Consider the following 13,666-nt stretch of genomic DNA (forward strand, 5'->3'; position numbering starts at 1 on the left):
GAGGCCTCTGTGAGTGACACCCAACTGCAGGATGCAGCACGTGTCCCATTGGTACCGCTATGCCAGTACTGGAAAGCACTGACATAAGGGGTTAGGATTGCACCCTAAACCTGCGATTATGCATGCTGTACCCAAACCTGAAAACAGTAACCTGTGCACTTTTTATTAAGGTGTTATTAACAGTAATATTTCTATATCTCCTTGCAAGATCAACAACATAATATTCTCAAAGCAGTTTAGAAAACAAAGGAATTAGAAGATGATTCCCTGCTCCCCAAAGGTCTCCCATAAACTTAAAAGAAAAAGGCATATGGACAAACAGCCATGGGGAGAGGGGGGGGAGTACATTATACAGGAAGCATAACTCTCTCTTAATTCTCCTTTACCTCCCTTTGTTCCTTGCTTTTATCCTTTCTTATGAACACAAAGTTTAACTTATTTGTAAGCCTGATTAATGGTAGAAAAATAAATTTTCTTGGCCATGTATGCCGTTTTCATTTCAAGGCAAATGTACGCAAATATAATCAATGGATATTATATATCCTGGTTGCCTTTTGCGCAGAGGCAGGTCAGCATCAATGAAGTGAACAGCAGGAAGCTCAGGTTTCTTCTTGCCTTGCGCATAACCTCTTTGATTCAACTGTTTAAAAGGGGGTAGGACATTGTCTTGTGTCACTAGCATCACAGCAAATGCTCTTCAAATAAACTGCTTGTTTATTCCCTCTGCTCTCCCCCATTTAGCCTCTGGTGCAACCCAGAGTGAGTCCTCGGACCTTGCTGAATCTTGCCTCCTTCACTATTCTGAATTGATGTGGCCCACTGAAGCACATGCTTTAAATCTCTCAGCCTGGTCTCCGCATGCAGCACCATGACGTAGGAGGAACAAGTCGGTAAAGTTCTGAGTGGATAGAATGGGTGTACCACTTCAGCCTGCTGGGGGGGATCTCCGTTGAATGTTCCCTCATGTTTGTGCATTTTTTTACCTTCTCTGCAAAGAGAAATCCAGCATATTGAGAAGATTGTAGCCCAACCCTCTTCCTGTTATGCTAGTTTTTTTACATGCAGGAACTTTTAAAAAGATGTACATGGACATCAGAAACTCGCATCCTCCTCCTGCATTCTGAAATGGTACAGACTACCCTACCACATCTGGAATCTACCTCCTGTTGGGTGTGAAGACTTGGTCATTGTGCACTTGGCTTGCGCTCATTCTTTAGGGCTGAATCTTGGGTTTGAGACAGAGCTAAGTAGAGTTGAATAGAGCTGATGAAGTCTTACTGTGTTGCACTTTCCAGGCAACTATCAGCTGTGCTGCCCAGGAGACTGGCACTCTGTTGGGGCTGGCTAGCTGGCTGGCTGGTTCTCCTTTGAGCCTTATGGGGTCTTCTCCCATGCTTTACCTCTGTGCCTTGTACTCTCTGGAGCACCTTATGTCTCTGTCTCTGAATAATCTACTTCCCTTATGTCCCCTTATGCTGCCATTGCCTCAAGTCATGTCTCAAGCTTCCCAGGAGAACCACTGAATTTCTTCCAGGCCTGGTCTTTCCTTCCCCATCTTTTGCTGTTGGTGAACAAGAGATGCATGCAGAACAAGGTGATGGGGATTGGAAGTGGAGCTGACACTGGAGCTCACTGATAGGACATAAGACAAGCCCTGATGAATCAGGCCAAATGCCCATGTAGTGCAGCTTCCTGTATCTCGCAGTGGTCCACCAGATGCTCTGGGAGCAGGCAATGCAGTACTTGCATCCTCTTGCCCCTTGCATCTGGCATTCTGAAGTAGCCTACATCTAAACCCAGGAGGTTAAACATAACCATCACAGCTTGTAACCTATGAAGGACTTTTCCTCCATCAATCTGTCCCATCCCCTTTTAAAGGCATCTAGGTCAGACCATCACCACATCTTGTAGTAAAGAGTTCCGCAGATTAATTACATGCGGGGTAAAGAAATATTTTCTCTTTTCTGTTCTAACTCTACTCACACTCAGTTTTAGTGGAAGTCCCCTGGTTCTGGTGTTGTGTGAGAAGGAAAAGAACATGCCTCTTATGCCGTTTAATGACATATCTATTATCCTTTGCATAATTTCTGTCCCCTGCAGGTTTGCATGTCCCATCCCTGGCATCTTCAGTTGGAGCTTAGAAAGACCCTTGTCTGAAACTCTGAAACTCTGGAGAGCTGCCTCTACCCACTGTAGGGAACACTGATTTAGGGTCAACTTGTTCTATGGCAGCTTCAGATGTTTGGTGTGGCCCTGGGAACGGACAGTCCCATTCACCAGCTGCTACACTCAAAGTGCTGCTCATGCTGAACAACCCACAAGAATGTCCCTACTGCAATTATGAATGAACATGAATGAAATAGGATCTGTGTGTGTGTGTGTGTGTGTGTGTGTGTGTGTGTGTGTGTGTATGTGTGTGTGCATGTGCGAATAGGAGACTCCATCTGCCACGGAGGGTGCACATGTGCAGCCCTCATGTTTAGAGAGGAGCCGTCTGGGGGAGGGGAAGCTGCGACACATGGCCAAGAGCTATTTATAGCTCACTGCAGCCTGGTGCAAAAGGGATCTTGTGGAGCAGCCGAGCTATTTATAGCAACCGGCTCTCAGCAGCAGCACCCGAGTCACATGTCACATTCTAATAGCCCACCGCAGAGAAGAGAGGGGAGAGAGAGAGAATATATGCAGGGGAGGGGGGAGGGGATGTTCTTGCAGTATCCCACCCAAATAACCTGCAGTCTCAGCCAGATCCTGAATGTGAAGCCCTCTCCCTTTCCATCCACCAAGAAACTTACTAGATTCTTCATCATGGACACCGTCTGCCCAGGATTCAAGACAAGCACATTCAAAGACTGAACATTCTGACCACAGTTTCAATGGCTTTGAATAATTGCTATGGGAAGGGCATGTTTTCAGAATAGCCTTTTTTTTTTGCCTTGAATCACTCTGCAGCTTGTACATGATTTCCTCCAACCAGATTTGTATTAAATTATCCCAAAGAAGGTGAAGATATAAATCATTCCAAATTCTGTACATTCTGGACACTTAGCAAATGCGAAGGCGAGACAGGCAGCCACTGTTGGTTCTTCAGATGTGATATCAAGGTAGAATTTCACTTTTGAAAACATTGACATTTCCGCAAACATCAGGAGCCCATTGCCTAAGTATTTGGATGTTCAGTTGTTACCCCTCTTCCCTCCATCTGTCCCTGAGTTCCCAAGATAGTCTCTCAATAGACAAACAAGCTGCAAGAAGCAGCAAATGGATTTTTTCCATCGAGACTTGCCTAAAATCCCTTCTTCTTTTGCATTATCATTTCTATCTTTCTGTGATGCGACCTGCCTTCAAACATGTTATTATGCCATAATGTATTGCTACATTGATCCCCTATCCTTTAAGGAGTTCAAAGTGGTATGCTTCCCCTGCCCCTTATGTTTGCAACCATCCTGCAAGGCAAGTTGGCCCCAGAGATGGCAAGTGGTCCAAGGTCAGTCAGTGGACTGCGTGGCTGAATGGGAATTATTTGAAACCAGGTCACCCTGGTCATAGTCTGACATTCTGGTGCATCTGGTGCATTCTGGTGTCATTCTATGACATTCTAGGGGTGTCAAACTCGTTTCATATAATGGTCCAAAGTTAGCATTCATGGTGCCTGCTGAGGGCCAGAAGTGACATCATTATGCTGGAAGTGACAACATTAAACAGATGAGAATTAGAATAGACAAAAGAAAATTGTTTAACCCAGTGTGTGATTAGTTTGTGGAACTCCTTGCCACAGGATTTGGTGAAGGTGTCTGGCCTAGATGCCTTCAAAAGAGAACTGGACAGATTTCTAGAAAAAAGTCTATCACAGGTTACAAACCATAACAGGTATATGCAACCTACTGGTCTTAGAAGTAAGCTACCTCAGTGTGCCAGGTAGAGTGGACTGGTAACCGGATGAAGGTATCTTGTCTTGCGTGCTCTCTGAGGCATCTTGTGGGCCACTGTGAGATACAGGAAGCTGGACTAGATGGGCCTTTGGCCTGATCCAGTGGGGCTCTTCTTATGTTCTTATGATGGCCAGAAATCAGTGATTTGTTCTCATGTAGAAACTCATTAGTTGCAAATGACAGAAGAGAAAACGTGCAAATCTTGTTCATAATTTCAAGATATGAGAGAGCCCAATTATTATGCTGGGAGAACCCAATTATAATAGGGACTGGATAAATTGCGTCTGGGGGCTGTACCTTGCCCATGGGCCTTATGTTTGCCACCCCTGCTCTAACCATTACACCACACGCTGCCTCACAAATAGTGACTTTACAAAGTGAAAGACATAAAAAGGGGACTGCACTGAAGGGCTTCCAATACAATTTCTAGCAGTGGGGGAGCCAATAAAGGAAGATGAAGAGTGGGATGAAAAGAGCAAAACAAGGAAAACAAGGGTTGTGTGTGTGTGTGTGTAAAATTTTAGAGAAAAGAAGGGTGCTGAGAAGGAATTGGTGGGAGAGGAGATCCTATGTAGATGTCCCTAACGAACATCAGAAAAACCCGATGATTCAGACTTGCTTCCCACAGTGACCCAGCAGTTGCTTCTGGGAAGCTCAGAAGCACAAGATGTACGCAAATAGCCATTGTTCCCTTGCAACTGGTTTTCAGAGACACAGTGCCTCTGAAACTGGAGGTAGCTTATAGCTATCATAAGAAGAACCCTGCTGGATTAGGCCAAAGGCCCATGTTGTCCAGTTTCCTCTATCTCACAGTGGCCCACCAGATGCCCCAGGGGGAATACACAAGACAACAAGAGACCTGCATCCTGATGCCACTCCCTTGCACATGGCATTCTAAGGTTGCCTAAAACCAAGAGGCTGCACACATCCATCATGGCTTGTAAACTGCGATGGACTTTTCCTCCAGAAATCTGTCCAAACCCCTTTTAAAGGCATCTATGCAGATGCCATCACCACATCCTCTAGCAAGAGTTCCACAGATTAATTGCATGCTGGGCTAAGAAATATTTTTCTTTTCTTTTTCTTTTCTTGACACTTGTGATAGACTTATGGCCCAATTCTATGGAACTGTTGTGCTGCTGAAACTCATGTTCTAGCATTGTAGTGAGCGTTATGGCTGTTGCAAAATAGAACCTTCCGTTCTGTGCAGCTGGGCCACCACCACAAGCAGTGATCGTGTGCTGGCTGCCTCCAGAAAAGTCCCAGTACTGGTAAGTCAGAACTGGGGGTGGATGAAATGGAGAGGGAGAGACTGAGGTGGGGGGGGGGCGGTTGTGTTGAGGCCAGGAAGGGGCCACTATTGGTTGTGGCAGCTCCATCAATATTTGATCCCCCTTCCCAGCCTCAGTCCACTTACCCAAGTCCAGTTGAATTTGCACCAGCAAAATCACTGGTGCAGGTTCACGTAGACCCATCAGGGTAGCAGATAACCTCCGGGCAGGGGGATTACCTTATCTGGAAGAGACCTCTAGGACTCCCCATAAGCATGTGATCTGATGGTGCGGCTGCATTAGTGGAGGGGGGGGGCGCCTTTGGTTAGATTGATCTGTGAATAGAAGGAAGCTCCAGGCAGAATATACATTAAGTGAGAATGTGCAAAGTCATCTAACACATCTCAGGGCATCCCAGGGTTGAGATATGAATCGAAGATCTTAAGTGACAATATTTTTATTTATTGATTTATCCATCCATCCATAGTGCACCCTCAATGCACATGGCATCTACAGAGCTACATGGGCAGAAAACCCCTACAAACAAATAACAAACACAAATCCTCAAGTCTCTTTCCACCATGCCTACAATTAAAGCAGACAATATATATCTAATATATGTAAATGCAGTTAAGCAGAAACAAGGACAAATAGCTGATCCCAAGATTAGCAAAACTAGCTCCTCAGTGGAGCTAAGGGCGTGGCTTTTGGGGGAGGGGGTGACCATGAAACAGTGCATGATCTGAGCAGTGTGCCACAGGTTCTCTTGTAATGCTATATGGCTTTGGGGGTACTGACATTTCGGATGGTGTGCAGCATCCTCTGGGCCATTGCAAGGGATCCTGACGAGCATCTCTTGGATCAGTTGCTGCAATGACTGACAGCACAAGCCCATGCATGTCTATTCAGAAGACAGTTCCATTGAACTCAGTGGGCCTGACTCCCAGTGAAATGTGTCGAGGACTGCAGCCTTACAGTCTAGTCCTAACCCCCTCCCCTGCTGGCACAACTAGCATTGTGCAGGTGGGAAGCTGCCTTATGGCTGTCACAAAGCAGGCTCTGCTGAAATGTGCTGCAGGCCTGCTGATGGGGAGGGCACAGTGACCTCCTGCATGCCGGTGAATACTTTGGACACCTCCTGGAGCAGATAAGCCTATGCAAGAAGTTGGAGGAAAGCAGGGAGGGGTTAAATGGGATGAGGAAGGGTGGGACGGGGGGGGAGCAGAATGGGGTGGTGATGGGTGGGGAGGATGACAGATCAGGACCAGAAGGGAGCAGGATCAGTGGCAGTGTCACACACCGTATCTTGCACCTCTTCCGTGGCCTGATTCACCTTCATGGAGCAGCATGGACTTGCACCAGCAACTGAGCTGGTGGGGGTTCAAGTTGCTTCAAAAGGCTGCTGGGGCTTACCCTGGGGCAAGGGGACAAATGTCCCATTACCCTGAGGTGACCTTCAGCAGCCAAAAATCCCCTGCAGGATGCAGCGGAAGCCATGCTGGTGCCACATGGGGATTTAGTTAGCATTGGGCATTAGGGTGGCAAAATGAGTGGCCTTGATAAGAAATAGCAAGTACTGAATCTCCCTGAGTGCAGCTGGATCATCCTGAGGCCAATACAGGCAGAGAATCCTTTTATCCCAGTGGTGCTTTGGAATGATTCCTGTGAAGGATGTGGAAATGGCTTCATGAGAATCAGAATGAAAAATCTAAGTGATTTTACAAGGGGAAAAAAAAAATCTGTAAAGGAGATCTAGTGGTTACATTGCAATTGGGGAATCAAATCCCTGCCCCATCGTGAAGCTCCCTGGATGATTTCAGATGAGGAACCATCTCTGAATGTGATCTACCTCAAAGGTGATTGTTAGGATAAAAGGTGGGAGGAACCCTACCTCTTCCTCTACAACAGGGGTGCCCAAACCCCGGCCCTGGGGCCACTTACAGCCCTCAAGGCCTCTCAATGCAGCCCTCAGGGAGCCCCCAGTTTCCAGTGAGCCTCTGGCCCTCTGGAGATTTGTTGCAGCCCACAGTGGCCTGACACAACTGCTCTCAGCATGAGGGCAACTATTTGACCTCTCGCATGAGCTGTGGATGAGGTTCCCTCCACTGCTTGTTGTTTCACATCTGTGATGCAGTAGCAGCAACAAAGGAAAGGCCAACCTTGCTTTGTGCAAGGCCTTTTATATTCATTCATATAAGTTCCATCTTTAATATATTTATTTATGTAAACTTTTGTAAATTTATTCAATGTAAATTAATTCTTTTTGCCCCCGGCCCCCGACACAGTGTCAGATGTGGCCCTTGTGCCAAAAACTTTGGACACCCCTGCTCTACAATGTTTCTCAAACTGTGGGTCAGGACCCTCTAGGTGGGTAGTGAGCCAATTTCAGATGGATCCGCATTCATTTCAGTGTGTATTTTATTTTTTAATATATTAGACTTGATGCTACCATGGTATGTGACTGCATTTGGGGAAATGATACGGATCTACACTTTTCACAGGCTACTATATATATATATATATATATATATATATATATATATATATATATATATATATATATATATAGGACTGCAACCATGGGGATGTTTGGGGAATTTTCTTAAAAACAGATCAACAACTGCTTTGGAATGTTAGGAGGGTTCTTCTTTATTTTAAATAAATTTTTGAACTTATACTTATTGTAAGCTTTTAATTGACTGACTTGTTTTGATTTGATTTTGTTGTATGGGGGTGTTGATGTTTTTCCTGCTTGATAATGTCACTTCCAGCTATGACATCATGTCCACGTTAATGACATCACTTCCGGTGGATTCTGACAGATTGTCATTCTAAAAAGTGAGTCCTAGTGCTGAAAAGTTTGAGAACCACTGCTCTATGAACCCTGCTCACACCCAGCCATTGTCATCAGAGGCTCTGCCTCACACATCTTCCTCTGCTGAGGTGCAGCTGATGGTGACAGGGCCTTTTCTGTAGTGACACCGAAGTTGTGAAAGACCTTCCTCATTGAGGTCCAGTTGGTCCCTTCACTGGCAATCTTTAAGGAGCTTGCCATTTAGCTTTTTGAAGGTGGTCAGCTGCTTGTTTTTCTCTGCTGTTCTTGCTCCACTTTTGGATTTTCTTTCATTGCTTATTATTTTGTAGGGGTGTCTGGCGGACTGGGGGAGAAAGCAGTTTCTGCTTGGGGGTGGTCCCTGTTTGGGGCCCTTCAGGAGGCCTCAGGAGGAAGGGGTTAAGTCATCCTGGTCCTCCTCCCTGGCATAGCCCTTTAGACTGAGTCCTAGGCAGGAGCTGTTGGAGACACAGCCTTCTGCCTCTCCAGTTCTGGCTTTCTGCCCTCATCATGGGCCTCCTGTCCGTTATATAGGCTGCTTCCTTCTCCAGTCCCACCCCTGCCTTACTGGGGAAGGCATAAAAGGGACCCCACCAAGGGCCTCTTTTCCTGGTGTTACCTCCCTTGTCTCTTCCTCCTCCCTGACCTCTTATTGGGTCAGGTCCTTCTGGCCTCCCATTTTCTCCCCAATACCAGATGCTCCAGTCAGTGAGAGGTGCCCTTTCAGTAGGTCTCTCGCCACGAGCTGGGGATGTGGGAGGCTATCGGGCAGACTTGCCTGTGCCGGGCGGCTCTCCTTCTTGTCTGGCCAAGCTGCCTTCCCCTTGTGTCTCCTTGGCCCCCTCGCAAGGTAAGTCTGGGTCTGGCGGGGAGGAGGGCACCCAGACAGGTTTTTTTTTCATTAAACCTTTTATTTGTACATTGTAAGCCACCTTGATGGTCCCTGTCATAGAACTGAAAGGCAGTGAAGAAATCTTTTAAGTAAATGAATAAATCAGCCCTACATAGCTACCTTGAGGTCTTTAGGAAGGGGAAAAAAACTAATGTTATGAATGACAAGAGAGGACACAGTAGGAATTTGGGATTCCCCTCATTGACAGTTACCTGAAAAATACAAGTAGATGTTTCACTCAGCACATTTTTTTTTTCCATGTGGTATAGTGAATAGAGCATTGGACTTGAATAGGGAAGTTCCAGGTTCAACTCTTCATTCAGACTTGAAGTTTACCTGGAGCCAGTCACTCCATCACATTCTGGAGCCATAGCTGAGTCCTATGAATGTCTATTCAGCAGTAAGTTTCATTGTGTTTAATGGGGCCTATTCCCAGGAACGTACAGATAGGATTGCAGTCCCAGTCACTCCATTGCATACTGATCAACTTGGCAAAGATAAGAAGGAAGAGAGAAGCCATGTATACAACATGGAATTCCTTGGAGGAATGGCCAGCTGACAACCCAGCTTTCCATTACTCCACAGCGATCATTCCAAAGTTTTCCAGGGCCAGTCGGGCTGTGAGCCTGAGTGAAGTGGTTGTCTTACCTTCATCTGTACAATCATCTCCATTCCTCTTCTTTGTATTTTGTGGACTGGAAAAGGAAGAGCAGAAATGGAAGTGTGGAGGAAAGGTGAATGGTGGGCTAGAGTGCTTCCATACCTCTGCTCTATCATACTTCTCTTCTGCTCTATCCAGGCTATGGGAGCAGCAGAGGTTGGCATATCACCAGATAAAGAAAAGCAACATTTGGCATGCTGTATCAGGTGCCAGGAGGTTTTGTGATGGCCTTGGGCTCTTCTGAATTCAATAGTAAAGATTCCCATACATTCAACTGAAATGAGATCTTTAGATGTATATCTCTGTGGGTAAGGAATGGCTATCATTTTTTTAATTACATTTTTATACTGGGCAGTGTACATGGTGGCTCCCCTGCTTTTTTCCTCACAACAACCCTGTGAGGTAGGTGAGACTGAGAGAAAGTGACTGGCCCAAGGTCACCCAGGAAGCTTCATGGCTAAGGAGGGATTTGAACCTGGGTCTTCCAGGTCTGAGTCCACCTCCCAAACCACTACACTAGCTTTTGTGGCTCTTTTGTGCTCTTTTGCACTTTTGTGCAAGTGGTACCAACACCAATTTTCAGGACCCTGGTTTCTCTTCTAGAGATCAGAATGGAACTCTTTGGAGCAAAGAGGATCTCCCTTTCCCCACCATTTCCCCCTGGCAAAATGGTTCTCCTTTTCCCCATCACTTATTCTGGTTTAGATAACGTAGTTGTGTGTATGTCATTGTGTGGATGTACTCATGCAATCAAAAAGTAGGACATAGAGCATAGTTATGGTTTTGTGGTCATTTGCAGATTTTCCTGACTTTTTATTCTGTCCACAAACGAAGCTAGAGTATCTCAACAGGTGATACCCAGGACTAAGAGCTTTACCTCTGTACTTTTATGGACACATTCTGTAACTGTACTGATTCCTAGCACCCTAACTAATAAACTGACCTTTTATGATTCTGAGTTAAGAACAACAAAAAAAAAAAAATTGCACAGTCCCATGTACTAGTTTCCCTATGTCCTCCTGTGAACCCTGCAGTCAACCTTTGAATGCCAATTTGAATGCCAACCTGAAATGCCAGTGTCTCATGCTCACATGTCTCATTCTTCTCTTAGAAGCACTTATGAATAACTTAGAAGTCTTGGGATACCAGGTTTAATTTTGAAGAGCAGAAGTTTCTAGTTCTCATGATTACAGAGACGCAGTTGAAAATGCGATTTGAGACAAGGTTGTGGGTCTGAGGTCTCCCTTTCCTGATGTAAGTAAACAGAAGCCAGAGTCATTGTATTAAAATGTCTTCAAGTCTATGTGTCAAGGTTTTTCAAAGACTGCATAGTTGTTGTTGTTGTTGTTTTTTTAATGGCAGACAATTTCAGAATAAGGACACACTATGTGCAATAATACGTCCACCAGTTGTCTGGTGTTATTGTCCAGGGCCATAAGAACGACGTGCACATTATGCTAATGCCATGTAAATGAGCTGCAGTCCACCAGCTCAGGGCATATTTCATGTGTAGCCTTGGATGGAGGGACTGCAACTGACACGACCGTGGAGTTTCTCGGTCCCTGCGCGCCACTCCGAGAGCTGTCCCAGGTGCTGAAGCGGCTTCTGAGGCCACGGAGGAACTGTCCATGGTGCTGATCGTACCTGAGGCGCTGTCCCTCCCAGCACCACCTGCCGGCCCTCCCTTCTCTAGCGCCTGTGCGCTCTGCGCTCCCCCCAGGGCTCCTCTTCCCTCCCCAATCAGCGGCGCTTCGTGACTGCCTAGCAGATGCGTCACGCTCGGGCTCGGAGTTCCCTTCCCCGATTCGTGACTCGCCTGCCGGAGTCTCGGGCGGGACTCGGCAGTCTCTGCAGCTCCGCGACCTGGACACAGCCCCTTCCCTTCTCCCCCAAACTGACAGCTTCTGTTTGCCCTACCCTATGGGGCACCCCGATGGAGAAGGTGAGCCTCTGCCCAGCGGGAATAGACAAAGCCAGGGAGCTTCGGAGCCTCACTGTAGCCTTGTCCTTCTAGGGATCTCTACACAAGGTTAGGGGGGCTGGGAAGAAGGGGATGGTGGTGGAGGAACTGGGCAATAGTAAGGGCGAACTGGAAATGCACCAAAGGAAACCAGAGAGGATCGGAAGGCATGGAGATGTGGCGGGGGGACTGGAGTTCTGCCATGGAACTCTGTATGTGTGTGTGTGTGTCTGTGTGTGTGTGTGTGTCTGTGTGTGTGTGTGACTCATATACACACTTAGTGGAAGGATAGTGAAACAGACAAGATAAAATTGTGTCAGTGAGAATGAAGGGTGCGTGTGTTTGTGTTTTGGTTTGTGTGAGAAGGAGACAGAGGCAATGGCTGTTCTGGGAGCATGATGTGCATCATTGGACACCGTTGTTTCCTCTGCATTTATGTCCTCCCGTGTATAGTTCTCAAGCCCGTTTCCCTCCCTGTTTATACATTAAACATTTTTTAAAAAAAATCTCTTTCAGGGGTATGTAATTTGTTGTTGATTTTGTTACTATATGTTGTGGGTTGCAGGGAACAGACTTGATTCCTTGTCTAGGCAAGTCTGGATGTGCCCCTCCGTGTTTGTGAGATAGAAGCGTGTAGAATTGTGCCTGGGCAGGGGGTTGGAGCATCACATCGAGCATTTGGTTGTGTGTGTGTGTGATCAGAACACCTATGCCTAGGTGGTGATACACTCTGATGGTCAGCTTCCCACAGGGCAGATTTCTGACATGGAATGCGCTTACATGTCACAAGAAGCACAGGAAACATGTATAGGTGGATCATAGCATGTGCAGCTTGGTTTTTGCTGTAGGTACACAGGTTGAGAAGCCACACTTGGCCATAGCGTTTTGCTGCATGTGCGCCACAACAGATGTGTGCAGAATCATTGCACATGATGATCAACACTCAGTTGACATACTCTTTTCTGCCTCTGTGCTCCTTGTGTAGGAAATGTGTCTGGTTCAATAACTTGCCCCACATATGAAAGTCAGAGGTGTGTGTACGTGCATGTGTGTGAGAGAGAGCGAAAGTCACAGGTTGTGTGTGGAAAGGTGTGAGCCACTGAATATGTTTGCACCTTCATGTGCCTGGGGAAGTGGGATGATGGTGCATGTGTGCATCCATGGTGTGAAAATAATGTGCATGTCTGAATGTGCGCCTTGGCCTGTGCATGTGTGGGTTTGCATGTTTGCGCATGTACATGCCTGTGAGCAGGGAAAGGGTGGCATGTATGACAAGGTAGGATTGTGTAGAGGAGATGAGGATGTGTTTTAAGGCTCCAGGTACAAAACAATGTGCCTGTATGTGTGTGCCTGCACATGTGCGCACATGCCAATGACAGACAGTGTGTGCTCATTTCTCTCTAGTGGCTCCCTCGGTGCATTTCTTGCATTCACACAACCTCTGGGAGTCAGTGAAGAGTTTGATCAGGTCCAATACAGTCTTTCCTGGAAAGTATCGATACATCTAAGGGTGGGGATAGTAGGGGCTCACAGGGCACTTGGAGGAGCCCACCCTCTCTCTGGTACACCCTCTTCTGGAGATGAGACAAACATGTCAGTGTCGAATCGGACAGGATGGGAAAGGAGTCAATTCTTTCCTTGGAAGAGGTCTGTACTGTGAGGAGGGTGGGTGGGGGACGCAGAAGGGCATCCTGAAATCTCAGGCAGCTGAGAAAGGGTTAATCAAGCCTTTTGGAAAGGGCTTGGCTCTGGGCTTCCGCAAAGGCGTGTGTGTGTGTGGGTGAGTGAGTGAGAGAGAGAGAGAGAGAGAGAGAGAGAGAGAGAGAGAGAGAGAGAAGCAGGGTGGGGAGAAGCGGAGCTTGAAAGCACCTTCTTGAGGGGGACACTGTGGCGAGAGATTCCCCCACCTACAGTCTGATGGTGGCTGGCTGCGTGGGCGGTGGAAGCAGGGAGCTCCCTACAAGGACACAAGGGGGGCGCCTCGCATGGAGAAAAGGGGCGGAGAGCGATGCCTTCCTGGGTGGAACCGGGTAGGGAGTGCTAAGCCTTTAACCACAGGAAGGAGGCTGGAGGTTGAATGCCCTTCTGAGCCAAGCCAGGCAGGCAGAAGGGGCCGGGGA

This window comes from Tiliqua scincoides, chromosome 5 (genome assembly GCF_035046505.1).
Source record: "Tiliqua scincoides isolate rTilSci1 chromosome 5, rTilSci1.hap2, whole genome shotgun sequence".
Taxonomy (NCBI): domain Eukaryota; kingdom Metazoa; phylum Chordata; class Lepidosauria; order Squamata; family Scincidae; genus Tiliqua; species Tiliqua scincoides.